The sequence below is a fragment of the Microcebus murinus genome, chromosome 8 (genome assembly GCF_040939455.1).
Source record: "Microcebus murinus isolate Inina chromosome 8, M.murinus_Inina_mat1.0, whole genome shotgun sequence".
Taxonomy (NCBI): domain Eukaryota; kingdom Metazoa; phylum Chordata; class Mammalia; order Primates; family Cheirogaleidae; genus Microcebus; species Microcebus murinus.
The window spans coordinates 25,730,739-25,746,208 of NC_134111.1; the positions used below are offsets into that span (position 1 = coordinate 25,730,739).

Below are 15,470 nucleotides of genomic sequence, written 5' to 3' on the forward strand. Positions count from 1 at the left end.
TGTAATTTTGCTATAGACTAATACACATGTATATATCTTTGTATGTATGTGTAGATACATACATTTACATACACATATAGTTTAGGGAGCCTACTTAGTCCTTCAAAGAGGATTGCAGAGTATAACACATTAAAGAATTATTGTGGCAATAATTATATTTCATGTAATACTTTTCTAAGAAAGTAAAATTTCAATATATAAGAAATATATTTCCCCTCAATATATAAAGGGGAAAGATCTATATAACTAGCAGATGCCATTAATTGATAATCACCATTTATATCCTTATACATTTTTTTAAAATAGCTGCCTATACATATAACCTCATGGTGCTATATTTAGGATTTTATATATGGAATATATTTTAGAAAGAATTAAGTAGCTGTCATTTTAAAAATTTAATTTTCTTAATTCATCTTAAGCCAATTCTATTAGTATGTCATCTTAGAATCATGATATTATTATAATAACAATAGTTTACTTACATATACATATGGCTCCCAAACAGCTAAACAGAAGAATTACTGGGGTAAATTTTGACAAATACAGATAGCAGAATACCTACTGTATTGCCAAGGGGTGGGACACAGCTGTTTGTATTTATAAAAGCTCCCCAGGTGCTCCTGTGCAGGATAGAAAAAATGCTATTATACCATGGTTTCTACTAGCCAGAAACAACAGTTACAGAATAATCCTGACAACCATTATAGAAACAATAACGCCAATGAGAATGCCACTGAAATCTATCCTCTGCAACACTTTTAACCTAGAAAATTATCTGAGTAGTCATCTTATATATCCCTGAATAATCTTAATCCCCTAAGAAATATATTTAAATATTTATTTCCAAGCATCAAATACTTTTTAACTCAAATTGATACAAATAGGGTATTATTTAAGAAAAATTCTAACCATCAGGTTTTCCTCCTAGTTTAGTCAGTCAACTAACCACCTAATCAATCATGGAACCTTGCTACATAAATGGAGTCCTCAGACAAGCACCATTGACAATTCCTAGAATTTCTTAGAAATGCAGAATTCCAGACCAAACCAGAACTTACTGAATTGGAATCTGTGTTCTGACAAGATTCTCAGTAAATCTGAATGCACAATAAAGTTTGAGAAGAACTTCCTGAGCACCAAGTATGTGCCCAACTCTAAGCTAGATGCTAAAGTACCCAGAAGTAATATAGATTTGCTGAGCTTTATCTTTGCCTGGCAGAATTTAACTAGTTGTAACTGAAAAAAAGAAAAATAATCTAATGGTTTCTGGAGACCTGTATGTGAATTTGCATTTGAACCAAAGTCCTAATTCTGGTTACTATCTCTGATACATAACATGAGATTCTCTGAGCAATTCTGTTTCCAAATATGTTATCTCATTGTATCATATAAACAAATCCATCAACCTTCAATAGGTAGCCAAAATCCCACCATTATTTTCAGCCTTGATTATAGTAGATAGCTTCCTAACTCGTCCCTGCTTCTATATTTGCTCCTATCATATTTTCCAGTAAGTAGTTAAACTTGGTGACTTTTTAAAGACTTTAGGCTTATTGCTCCCCTCCAAAACTGATCTTACATAATTACAGTGTACATATTTCAGTGTCTGATCAAACAGTAATGACTCAAATCAACTTTTCCTGACTCCTGTATTTAAACTCAACTCCCTCCCCTCTAAGTTTTTCTCTCTCCAATTTGACCCTGCATTTTTCCTTATAGTCCTATGGTTCTCATCACTCTTTGTAAGCACATTGTATCACATTATTAAATAGTTTACTGTCTATCTTCATATGGAAATATAAGATCCAGAAGGCAGGGACTTTGTGTTTCTTGTTCTCCAGTGCCTTAAAGAGCACCAGATAAAAAACAGGAACCAAATAAATAATTCTTGAGTGAATAATGTTCAGTAATATTAGTGGCCTAAGATATGTGTATGGTTATATCATCATCAGAAATAGTCACAGAGTACCTATATGTGTATTAGGTGCACTGCAGTAAACTCTAAAGAATGGCGCAGAAAATACAGTGCATGCCTTCTAGAGACATACAGTTCAGCCTAGAAACAAATGAATAAAAAGTAGGGAGGCATATAGCACACAAAATAAGTTTTCCAGGAATTGAACAGTAACTTCAGTCACACGAAGTAGAGGAAAGAAGGGCATTTTGATAAGTAGATAATACAGTGCTGGCACTTTACCAAGGGTAAATGGCAAGCTTGAGGGTTGAAACATCTAGAAACACATGAAACAGTGTACCTGTGGAACTGATATTTAGGAAGATACCTAGTGACTAGCTAATGATGGCTTTACCTCCTAAATCAAGGAATTTATTCTTTACTCTATAGAAAAAAATTTTGAGAACATAGTTGTGCACTCACAATGGTCTTTCATGTAAAGGCAACATACAGAATGAACTGGATTAAGAAGAGGTTGCACAGAGAGACAAATGGTTAGGAGATTTCCTTATCAGACATGGCAAGTAGTCCAAGTTAAGGGTTGGCATTGGGAATATAAAGTATTAAGTGAGTTAATAATATATTAAATGTTAGAAGAGCAAATAGCAAAAATATCATATATGAGTAATTGCTATCAATATCTTTATCTCTACTATGGCACACAAAATTTTCCATAAAACTTTCCCATAATCAGAACTATGAGAGCACTAATGTAAACTATGTAGAAAACAATTCTTCCAGAGATATAGATATAATCATTTTTAATTTAGGCTCAAATCATTGGTATATATTTTGCATAGCAGTCTTAGCAATTAGAAATCTAAAAACAGGAATCTTTTCTCACCTTCTCAGAAAAAGCCATAACTTTAGTTGCAGATAAAGGACCCTTTTTTTACCCAAACAGTTAACACAAATGACAAGAGTCTTTTTATATTTAAAAGCACTTTTGTTTACTACATGGTAAACTCTTCATAGGCACAAATCTTTTAATCTTCATTTTTTCCTACTTTTGAGCAACAGTTTTCTTAACCAAAAATGAGAATATTAATATCAACCTGGCAAGATCATGATCAGAGTAAAATGACACAAGTCTCAGTCTCCATGCCTGAGTGGCAAGTCAATAGTATTTGTTGTCCTCTCTCTCCCCCAGCACCTACTATAGCATCTTGACAATGTTACTGCTTAATAATTTCTCATCAGATAAATGAATTTTTTTGAGTTTGCACTAACTAAATATTGAATTTTTGAACCATTGACCAATAGCTTTCAAGTGATCAGGTTCAGAAAACTTCCATACAGATATCTTCTTGTGTTGAACCTCAACTGTGAACGTGAAATGTTTTTCTTCATCTCTTCTAATCCACACATTTCTCTTCCTATAGATTTGTATAATTATCTTCTTTTCCATATAATATTGATCCTTGTAATCCTTCTCTTGTCTCCTAGCCCACAGTTTGGTTATTATTTGCTATGATATATTTTTTGATGCTCTTAGATTGATTGTTCCATTTCCTTTTTTGTCCCTCTCACTACTTTCTTGTATATTCTAAAAGTTTTTCTTTCTTGGGTCCCACTTTTATTTTAATTCTGTTAGTGTATATTTTAAATAACATAATATGTTCTATATTCTGTGCTCCCCACACCATGTACTCTCTTCTGTTTATACTTCTTTCCTACCTTTTTTATGAAAATCTTTTCTGATCTGTGCTATAAAAATATTTCCACTTCTTTGCACATTTTGTCTGTTGCCCAGGGTATTGTATTACTAATTGGATTAGAAAACTCATCTTTATAGGGCTTTTTATGTGTTCTGTGCACTTATGGTTTTCTGTAAACAAAAATAATAAATAACAGGTGGATAGCTAAATATATAACTCACTGGGAAGCAAGCACTGCAAAAAGGAAGAAAAGGCTATGTCAGAAACACTCTACATACATTACACTGAGTAGAAATGTAAGTGGTCTATTCTGTTACTTTTAATAGACTAAACCCTGCTATTTATTAATCAATAAAAATAAACATTTCTACTGATCAATCAATTTTTCCAGAAAGATACAGTAATAATTGTTATAATTGTGCATGGTATTTTTTACAGCAACAAACATGAAACCTCTCCTCCATCATCTCCATCTCCTCCTAGGTAGGTAGAGAGACAGGTGGACCCAATGAAAGATAACCAAAACTTGGTGAGCAATAACCAAAACATTAGAAGTTTCCAATAGAAGATACATTACCTGGTTAGGATTCTTTAGCTGTGCCAATTTTCTCTTCCTCTATCCTGCCTCCTACCAGACAAAGGAGGGGCCAGGACAGTGGTGGGCTGAAGTTGGCTGCAGAGTTGATTGTGCACATCTCTTCTCAACTCCACATTCCAAGACATCACATTGTCAGCTTGAATCTGGCTGCGGTGGGAATATTCACAGTACAGAAATCAGTGAATGCTACAAATCAGGTCTTTTTCCCCAGAAAGCCTGTGGTAAACATTTACTAACACAGCACTAGGCTAGGGCCGGGAAGTCTGGGCAAAGATAAGCTGGAAGTCACTTGACTACAAACTGAGAGAAAGCAATAAGTCAGGCAGACCCTAGAATCTAACTAGGCTGAGCAGAAGAGGGAATTTAGGGATGAATCAACAAGATGCTAGGAGAAAAGATCAGAGCAAAGAGATAAAGATGAGACTAGGCAGGGAAGCCTGGGAAATTTTTCCAAGCTGAGAAAGGATAGCTGCACATTCTTTCTATTGTAGTGTCCTAGAGGGTTGGAGAAGGGGGTTAGTGGGATTAGGTTTTAAAAGCCCTAAGGTTATTTGATTTTTTTTCTTCCTGATTTGCTTGAGTTCTTTATAGATTCTAGTTATCAGCCCTTTATTGGATGTATATCATGCAAATATTTTTTCCCATTCTGTAAGTTGTCTATTCACTCTAATAATAGTTTCCTTGGCTGTGCAGAAGTTTTTTAATTTGATCAGGTCCCATTTATTTATTTTCATTGTTGCTGTGATTGCTTTGGGGTCTTCTTCATAAATTCTTTACCTAGGCTGATGTCTATAAGAGTTTTTCCAACATTTTCTTCTAGAATTCTCATGGTTTCATGCCTTAGATTTAAATCTGTTACCCATCATGAGTTGATTTTTGTGAATGGTGAAAGGTACATATCCTGTTTCAGTCTTCTGCATGTGGCTATCCAGTTTTCCCAGAACCATTTATTAAATGGGGATTATTTCCTCCAGTGTATTCTTTTGTCTGTTTTGTCAAAGATCAGATGGTTATATGAGGATGGCTTTATATCCAGGCTCTCAGTCCTGTCTCATTGGTCTATGTCTCTGTTCTTGTGCCAGTTCTATGCTATTTGGGTTACTATAACCTTGTCGTATAACTTGAAGTCTGGTAAATTGATGCCTCCCAATTTGTTCTTTTTGCTTAAGGTTGCTTTGGCTATAAGGGGTCCTCTCTGGTTCCATACAAAGTGTAGGATAATTTTTTCTAGATCTGCAAAAAATGATGTTGGTATTTTAATAGGGATTGCATTGAATCTGTACATAACTTTAGGCAGTATAGATATTTTAACATTGATTGATTCTGCTGACCATGAGCATGGTATGTTTTTCATCTGTTTATGTCCTCTGCTATTTCCTTCCTTAGTGTTTTGTAGTTCTCCCTATAGAGGTCTTTCACCTCCTCAGACAAATATATTCCTAGATATTTTATTTTCTTTGTCTCTGTTGTGAAAAGACAGGAACAGAAAATTTTCTAAAGAAGATAAAGGCCAATAAACATATGAAATAGTGCTTAACATCTCTAATCATCAGGGAAATACAAATCAAAACCACAATGAGATATCACTTAACCCTAGTGAGAATGGCTTTTATCAAAAAGTCCCAAAACAACAAATGTTGGTGTGGATGCAGAGAGATAGGAACACTCATAAGCTACTGGTGGGAATGCAAACTAATACAACCTCTATGGAAAGTGGTACAAAGATACCTCAAAGAATTAAAAGTAGAATTACCATTTGATCCAGCAATCCCACTACTGGGTATTTACCCAAAGGAAAAAAAAAGGCATTTTATAAAAAAGACACCTGCACTCAAATGTTTATAGCATCAGAACTCTCAATTGCAAAGGGTGGAAATAACCCAAGTCCCCATCAATGCATGAATAGATTAATAACATGTGGTAAATGTATACCATGGAGTACTACTCAGTTATCAAAAAAAATGGTAAACTAATACCTCTTATATTAACCTGGATGGAACTGGAGACCGTTCTTCTAAATGAACTAGCACAAGAATAGAAAAACAAACACTTCATGTACCCACCATTAAATTGGAATTAACTGATCAACACTTATGTGCACATATGGAAATAACATTCATTAGACATCCAGCAGGTGGGGGAAGGGGGTAGGGGATGGGTATATTCACACTTAACAGGTACAATGCGCATTATCTGGGGTATGGGCTCACTTACAACCTTGACAAAAGCAATTTATGTAACCAAAATGTTTGTATCCCTGTAATATTCTGAAATTAAAGGAAAAAAAAAAAAAGCCCTAAAGTGAACAGGTTGAGATTTTAACAGAAAGGGATTTTTAGAGGCTTAATGCTACAGAGCATACAAAAAAACAATGGACTTACCTGGTGAGACTAGCTTGCTATACTTAAGTACAGATGTACCTAGGTACACTACCACCTTGAGGCACCAGGCTGTTGCCCACAGCTCAACAGCCTCCACTCCCCATAGGGGGATCTGCAGCCACAGCCCTGCACAGCAATGGATGGCTAGCCCTGTGTACTTGGATGCCTGGCCCTGGCTCTCCCAGCCCACTACCATTTTCCTGCTATCGTGAGCATTTTTTTTTTTTTTTTTTCTGAGGGAAGAGTGAAATCCCGGAAGGAAGATCTTGTGAACTTAAGTAAGAAGGACAAAGCCTTGGAGTACCACAACAGCAGCGCTCAAGTGCACACAAAATGCATAATAAACCCAGGCCACAGCCTCGGTTAAGTGCTTCAGCACACAGATAATTCCTGGGAAGTAAAGAACCTTTTAGGTTACAAGTGACAAAAGCTCAACTCAAACTTATGGAAGCAAAAAAGGGAATGGACTTAAAGTCTCTCTCCTCTTCTCTTGCCCATTGGCTTTATTTCTAAAAGAGGTTTTCTCTCATAGGTGTTTTACACAGCATGAACCTCAGCACCCCAGCAGGCCACGTAGGAGACGTTGTGTACTTCCGGTAACTTCGGCAAAAAGTCCTGAGGGGGCTTCTCATTGGTTTGGCTGTGGTCACGTGCCCCTTCCCTGAGCCCATAAATATGAAGGGAGAACTGAAATTTTCTCCCGGCTCGGGGTCGGTGGTGTGACCGCAGAGAAGGGCTTGGGTTCCTTAAACTGAGGGAGGGGAGAGTGTTTTCCTCAAAGGAAGAGGTGCAGGCTGGACAGAGGCATCCATTACAAGTGTCGTCTTAACGGTGTAGCAGGGGGCTTACCGATATCTTCTAAAAGTAAGTAAAAGCTTTAATTATAATAATCACTCTGTCTAGGGCATCCCTTCCTTTCTTGCTGGTTTTCATTTACCCAAAACTATGCCTTCTAGACGTTCTCTCTCTTGCCCGTGTGCAGCGCTCGTTGCTTCTGCTGTGTTTGATCCCGTTCCCGTCAGGCGGGCTGCTCAGCCTCTCTGTGCCATATTCACCCGCCTTTGGACGTCCAGATCTATACCAGGGTTGGGCTGTCTCAGTGGCTGGGCTGCTACTCAATTTGTTCCTGTCAGACTGACCGAAAACACTTGGGAGAGGCCATGTTGCTTTGCCAAGAAAAGCCATAGTTTAACCTGTTCACACGCTGTGAGTTGTATTTAACTCACGCTAGTTTTGAGCCCGAGGCCTCGTGAAGCATATGTAACTCACACGTCTCTTCACCTTGGGAGCCACGAGAACCATTTTCCAAGTTGCATATAACTCAAGCACAAGGCCGGGCCCCGTGGCTCGGATCTGTAGTCCTAGCACTCTGGGAAGTGGAGGCGGGAGGAGCTTTTGAGGTTAGGAGTTGGAGAAAAACCTGAGGAAGAAGGAGACGCCGTCTACACTAAAAACAGAAAAAATTAGCCGGGCATGGTGGCGCATGCCTGTAGTCCCAGCTACTCGGGAGGCTGAGGCAGGAGGATCACTTGAGCTCAGGAGTTTGAGGTTTCAGTGAGCTAGGCTGACGCCACGGCACTCTAGCCCGGGCGACAGAATGAGACTCAGTTTCAGAAAAAAAAAAAAAAAAAAAAAACTCACACAGAAAACAATAAAAAAATAACAAATTTTTCATTAAATTAGAAAGGATTGTTCTGTTTTTGAAGTTTTTATTCTGTTTTTGCAATAAAACACTGTGTGGCCCTATGGAAAAAAAATTTTTTTTCTAGTGTAGCAGCCAGTGTGTTAGGTGAGAAGGCGCTGTTTTATTAGCAGAGAGAAACTAAATAAATTTATTATCTAAGATATTTTTATTCATAACTTTAAAAATGTAATCAGAGACTAGGTTGCCTGCTCTATAATTCTCTATAGCTTACCCTAAGTACCTTGTAAAATGAATACCACAGAAATAATATTATAGAACAGTGATTGTTTAATATATAAATGCCATGATGGACTTCCTGCTAAATGTAGAAATGCATTATAATAACACAGTAATGTAATAGGAATATTATTTCTAATAATAATAGTAAGTACAGAATTTTGAGGTTCAAATAAGATTTGGAATTTCCCTATTTTTTTCTAGTCTACCTTTTTTTTAAATTTCAGCATATTATGGGGGTACAAATGTTTAGGTTACATATGTTGCCCTTGCTCCCCCACTCCCGTAAGTCAGAGCTTCAAGCGTGTCCATCCCCCAGATGGTGTGCATCGCACTCATTATGTGTGTGTATACCCATCCCCTCCTCCCCCCCTCCCATCTGCCTAACACCTGATAAATGTTATTCCTATATGTGCACTTAGGTGTTGATCAGTAAAACCAATTTGCTGGTGAGTACACGTGGTGCTTATTTTTCCATTCTTGGGATACTTCACCTAGTAGAAAGGGTTCCAGCTCTATCCAGGAAAATACAAGAGGTGCTATATCACCATTGTTTGTTATAGCTGAGTAGTACTCCATGGTATACATATACCAGATTTTATTAATCCACTTATGTATTGATGGGCACTTGGGTTATTTCCACATCTTTAGGAATTTTCCATTTTAAACTGTAAAATTGCCTGATGGAAAAACCCAAAGGTCAGCATTACCATGGATAGAATGACCCCAGGACCTAACCTAATTATTGCTGTCACTGAATTATTTGTTTATTTTCTGAATTCCGTGATGCTTGGATGTGGTGCTGGAACAGAGGAGGAGGAATTCATGAGTAAAATGTTTGTCCTGACAACTGGGAGAATGACTAAGGTGAAGGTTTGATGTTATTATGAGTAAGCAGCACTGTTCTTCTTGCAATTATGTAGACATAATGCCTTAGTTTTTAATGTTCTTATATCTGGTTATCAGCCAATTGGTTATCTATCTAAGAGTAATGAAAATCAGTTGACTTTGGAAATAAAATTTGCTGCTGAATGAAGGATTATATCCACCTGCCCTCCCCTGACCATACCTCCCTGTTTGCATAGGACTTTCCTGGTTGATGTGTTTTTCCAATGTATTTTTTAATTCATACCTCTTTGAATTCTATAAATTGTTTTAGTTTAGAGAATGTAGATAAGCTAAGTTTATGGTTAGTGTGAGAATTATTTTTTTTTTGAAATAGTGGATTGTCAACAAAAAAACATTGGAAATGGATAACGAATGGGGTTATAAAAATAACTTTCTTCAGGAATGTTTAGGATTTGATGAAGTTGGATATGTGCATTGCCCTAAGATGGCATAAGGAGAGTCTGCGAATGTGGAAATCGTACTTGACAATTGCCCCTGCTCAGCATGCATAACAACAAACATCTCAGAAAGGAATGAAATGACCAGGAGTGTGAGCAAATTTATTTCAAGTCAGCCTTAACCTCAGAAGTGATTCAGTGCTTTGTTCTGTTTCAATGTATTTTCTAACTAATTTAAAAAAATATTTCTAGATAGGCCAGCAATGGGCATTTATCAGTGAATTTCAAACATTAGGATTGCCTTAAATTGCCACGAAGAGGTATAATCATGAAGCAGAGGTGAAGGCCATGTGCTCAGCCATCTCACAGATCTGGGGTTCAAATCTCAACTCTACTACTTATTAGTTTTAGTTCACTGTGTGGTTCTTTGATTTAAAATTGCATTATAAGTGCACCATACATATATAGAAACATGCCCACACATAAAATTCAGGGAGAACAAAGATTAGTATGTGATCATTTCTTTCCTTAGTTATAACATCCACTAAGGTTAATATTTGTCCATCTAGTATTTTGTTTTTCTTTTTCTTCCATGGAATTATAACACATTCTGTATGGACTGGAAAAACAGTCTATGGTTTTCTTTCAGTGTTTACATATTTAATTCCTGAGGTGAATTACCTGCTAAAATGATTTATGTTTGTCTTTGATGGAATGCCACCAACATAGAAAGTCTGACATATTCTCCATGGAAAAAATACTTATTACTTTGTAACCTAATACTTATTTGTGCTGCATTTTAGCAAGGAAATGCAGGGAGAGTAAAACTGAATTTGTTAGTTCAGGTTTAAGCAGTCACTGGTACTTTCTTTTCTGTATTTGAATGTACAAGCTTAACTGGGAAAAATCTATACATTGGTTTTGAAGCCATAATCTTACATTCAGTTTAGATGCTGGTCTGCTGTGTAAATGTGAATTTTTAAGCAATTTAACATTTCATCAAAGTAACAGGGCACTTGATTTTCATTCATCCATATGAAAACAATTAGGAAAAAATGCCACTTATCTTAAATAGTATTTGTCAGATTTTCTTCATCAAACTTGGTAAATACAGATCTCTTGACATTTTGATGAATTTTCATCACTCTGTGGTAAACCTAAGTGACTAGGCTGTGGCCCGTGAACAGCTTTTGTTTCTATGTGACATTAAAATGTATTTTTTAAAAAACATGATTATAATGAATATTCAAAATTAGATCCATTCTCTAGCATGTGCACAATAGGTCAGAAGTCCTGGATGGAGAAGAACACTTACTAGTCAATCTCGAGGTTTTATTATTTCTTATGAATCACATTTTTTTCACATGCTTCAGAGATGTAACTATCAAAGAGAAAAGCCAGCTAAATATATACCAGTTTCAGTTTACCTAGACAACTGAAAATTCATTTCATATGTAGTTAATTTAAAAGTTACCATATCTCCCTAGCTGGGTATTGTCTTGATTCAAAATTTCTCGGACCGTATGTTCAAGACAGCTTGAAACAGACATAATAAATGAAGAATAATCAGTTTCCATAGTTCAGAGCATTTCTTCAAATACTCTTCAATTTCTGGTTCCTGCAGAATTTTATTTACTCAAATATAAATCCTTTTTTTTTTTAATACTCTAGAGCCTCATCCTCAACAAAACACCTCATTTTAGTACAATTGTTTTTATATCCTGTCACAGAATGATGATGATAAATGGAAAATGATTAAGTATATTGTTTGTCAGATTTCTTCCTTCACAATTCAATAAATATTCCTAGAGTCCTCCCTTGTCACCTTACTTACAATGATTATCAAATGGAAGATGTTTGAAATCCAAGGAGGAAATCTAGTTTTTATTTTGGTTTGGTTATTTTCTTTTCCAAAGATATAAAATATGAATTAAAACCTTTGAGTGTTTACAAACCAAGTTAATCACTCAGAGATATTAAGCTCTTTACTTGAGAACTTTGACCTCTTGTGTACTTACATAAGAAAAAATCACTTTGAGCTTCTATTTCCATGGGAAGTATATCTGTAATGAACAGTGCTTTTATGTTGGGTACACTTTTATGATTTAATTACTTGATTTTCATCTATAATGTACTTATTCAATGAAAATTTATTGCATCTACTATTTATTAAATGCCAGAAACAATCACTAACAAGAATGGTGACAAATAAAAAAGAAAACAAAAGCAAATCATTTTCCTAAATATCATCCACATTGGTCTTCAGGTTCTCTGAAATTTCTACATTTTTTTTCACTTTTGTGGTGTTAAATTATAAAGATTCTCAATTGAAGGCTAATTTTATTATTTACTTTATTTGTCTATTTCTAAACATCTTTATATCAGAATGGTTTTTAAATTGCTTACACTTTTTATTAAATACAGTAAGGCAATAAATTACAGACATTTAACCAAAGAATAAACATCACTAGAGAACTTATTCTATGAATGACCTACATTTTTGTGTCACTTAATCATTTTCGAAGTCTTTTCTCATTTAATACTTTTGCTACTATATTCTGTGAGTAAGCAATTCAGAAATTTGATTTCCTATTCTCTGATCAGCATTTATGAAGTAGGTGTTTTTACTCCTTTTTTTATTAATGTAAGTGAGGAAAAGGAAATTCAGAGAGTTCAAATAAATTGCCCAAAGTCACACTGCTGTTTACTGACAGCTAGAATTCAGACTCATGGCTGCCTGGCTCTGTGCTGTAATATTGAGAAAGAATGATAAACAGATTTATATGCTAAAGTTCTAGACCAGGTACATTTAGACAACCTTTTATATATTTTAGAAACCAGTGTTAGCCTCTTCTTTAATGAGGCATTTTCCAATAGTTAAAGCTCATTTTAAATGACTAATTTTCTGAGTTACTGTACATGCCACTCATTTTGACATTTAATCAAATATTATTTTCCAATATTATTTCTGAGTGTATGTATTCCTGACTTTTCTACCCTGTTATATTCAAATTAAAGCAACTTATCAATGTGTCTTGATGTACATGTACATTCTCTAAGGTTGCCCTTGATTCTGAATGATATAACCTTGCCCTCACTAATAGGTAAGCAATAATTTTACTGTGCTCAGGTGAGATGTGGTAGATGAATTCTAAGAGTGCCACTATAATCTCTGTCTCCTGGTCTTCTTACATCCATGACAAGGTTACATTATAGGGCAAAGACGATGGATTTGGTTACATTTTATGGCAATGTGAATGAATTTTAAAAATGCAATTAAGGTCTGAGAGCATTTGAATTTAATCAAAAAGGAGCTTATCCTGGGTGGGTCTCATAATCAGGTAAACTCTTTAAACAAGTGTCTAGATATGAGAGACAATTTCCTACTGAGCTTGAAATATAAAACAGCCATGTTGTACAGAGTATGGAGAGGAGTGGCCTCGGGGAGCTGAGGGCCTTAGTCCTACAACCACAGGAAGTGAACTCTGCCAACAGCTTGTGAGCTTGAAAGGGGACCCCAGAACCTCAGAAGAGACAGTAACCCCATCTGACACTTTGATTACAACCTGTGAGATCCCAAATAGTGGACCCAACTAATCTGTGCCCAAACTCTTGACCAGTGGAATCTATGAAATATGTGTGTTTTGGACTAAGTTGGTGGCAATTTGTTAACACAGCTATAGAAAACTAGTACATGAAATTACATCTAATACATTATGAAACTTGTCAATTTATATGGAAATTATATACAGCTAGACACACATATAAGTTATATATATTATTTACACACACCCTTCTAATTTAGCAGCAGCAGCATCTCTTAAAGTTTCAATTGTAAAACTTTCATTGAAGATGTGGAACTACTCTACAAAAGTTATGAGAGAACATATTTTTAAGGAAATGACTTGGTCATTAAGAATAATTTCAGGGAGAAAAAAGAAAGTTGACATTAAAACTAAAAGTTTAGTGTTTATTTGTCAAAAGAAAAGGAGAAGTTTAAGTAAAAACTGGCCTGCAGGATCTACAAAGCATAAATAATGTAGTGTAATGTTAATATTTCAACTATGCTAACATCTTCCCATCAAATTTTAAAACATAAAGTTGCATAACAGAAACCAAATTCTCAGGTGGCACTATATAAGACTAGTACCTGAAATGTCCGTAGTAATTTGTGTATTAAGTTTATAAGATTTCGTAAGTAGCGTGTATGATTCCTAAGTCCCTGTTACTTTACAGTTGAATAAAGTCTGTCTTTTTCAGGCTCTTGGGGACATTGTATAAGGGCAAAGAAATCTAGTGAATCATGCCTTCAGAGTTTTGAAGTAGCACATGCACAATATTGCTACACTGTTTATGCAATTTCAACATATTACCCAAATAGAATTATGATTTCTTTCTAATTCGGTTTGTCCTTAAGGTTTCATTTCTCCATCAGTGATATATTGGAAAACTCCTTGAGGCAATAAATATACACAGGATGAGTTGTAATTTTCCATTTCTAAAGTAATATGTTTGATAACTGTCAATGTCCCCAGATCAATTTGGATGTCTATAGGGAAAGTATTTATTTGCACATTAAACATAAGTAGCCTACATTGTATTCACACTCCTTTTAGATTTCTTTACAGGATGTTCAAGTGACTGTTGCTAAACCAATGTCACTTTCTCCCTAAAGAATGTCACTTCTTTGGTTTGAGTTGTAAGTCGATGTCCTCATTCTGCCATTTATTAAATATGAAACTTTGAATTTATCATAGATCATTTATTTTAGCTTCACAAAGAGAGAAATTATACCTGCAGCAAGAGGTTGCTAGGAGGATCAGATGTGGTTGAAGGAGTTTGCCAACTATGAACTCATACACAAATCAGAGTTGTCTTTTACATGATTATAATACATAACAATAAAACATGTGTTTTTCCCCCTAGGAACTACATTTTAGCAATAGATTTTTCATTATAGTACATTCTTGTGACCATGATACACTGATTGCCTTTAAGAATCCCTTGGTGAACGCTTCCTCTTTCCCACTACTCCTCTTCCCAACCCAACCATTTTGTATAAAATCATGCCTTCTTTAAGCCGATAGTGTACCATGGACCTGTTTATCTTTATGCTGGTCCCTGACTATAAATATCTGCTAGTTTCTGTCTCCTCTACTAGGATATCAACTCCTCAGAGCAGGAACAATGTCATGTGCACTATTTGTATTGTCAAAATCTAGCAGAACACATAATGCATAACCATCCCTCCATAAAATGACTTTGATTTTATCCTTTGATAAAGGAATATATGAATGAATAAGTGAATAATGAAAATTTTAACAGTAAGATCTAAGCAAGGATTATATGTCATTTAAGTCATCAAGCTAAACTTTCTGAAAGGAATATTGTTGGTATTAAAATAACAACAAAGTGCTCTTAGAAAGTCCATGAGAAAAGAGTTGGAAACATGGTAAAAAGGGAGACAACTGGATATTTTAGCAGAAGAGAAAGGGTTAATATCATTTATTAAGTCTGACCTCAGGTTTAAATTGTGATTCTAATGTTAATCATTATAAGACATAAGCTTCACACCTCATAAATTCAGCGAGCCTGTTCCCACTATCCAGAGCCATGTTAAATAAAGAACAGTTTCACAAAGCATACATTTCTAGAGAGTCCTTTCTGCA

At 35.4% G+C, this 15,470-nt stretch overlaps 1 protein-coding gene across 2 annotated transcripts in view; it reads left to right on the top strand.

The window, feature by feature from the left end:
• Positions 1-15,470, top strand: part of ARHGAP15 (Rho GTPase activating protein 15) — a 604,592-nt gene that overhangs the window by 179,679 nt on the left and 409,443 nt on the right. The window lies entirely within an intron of this gene.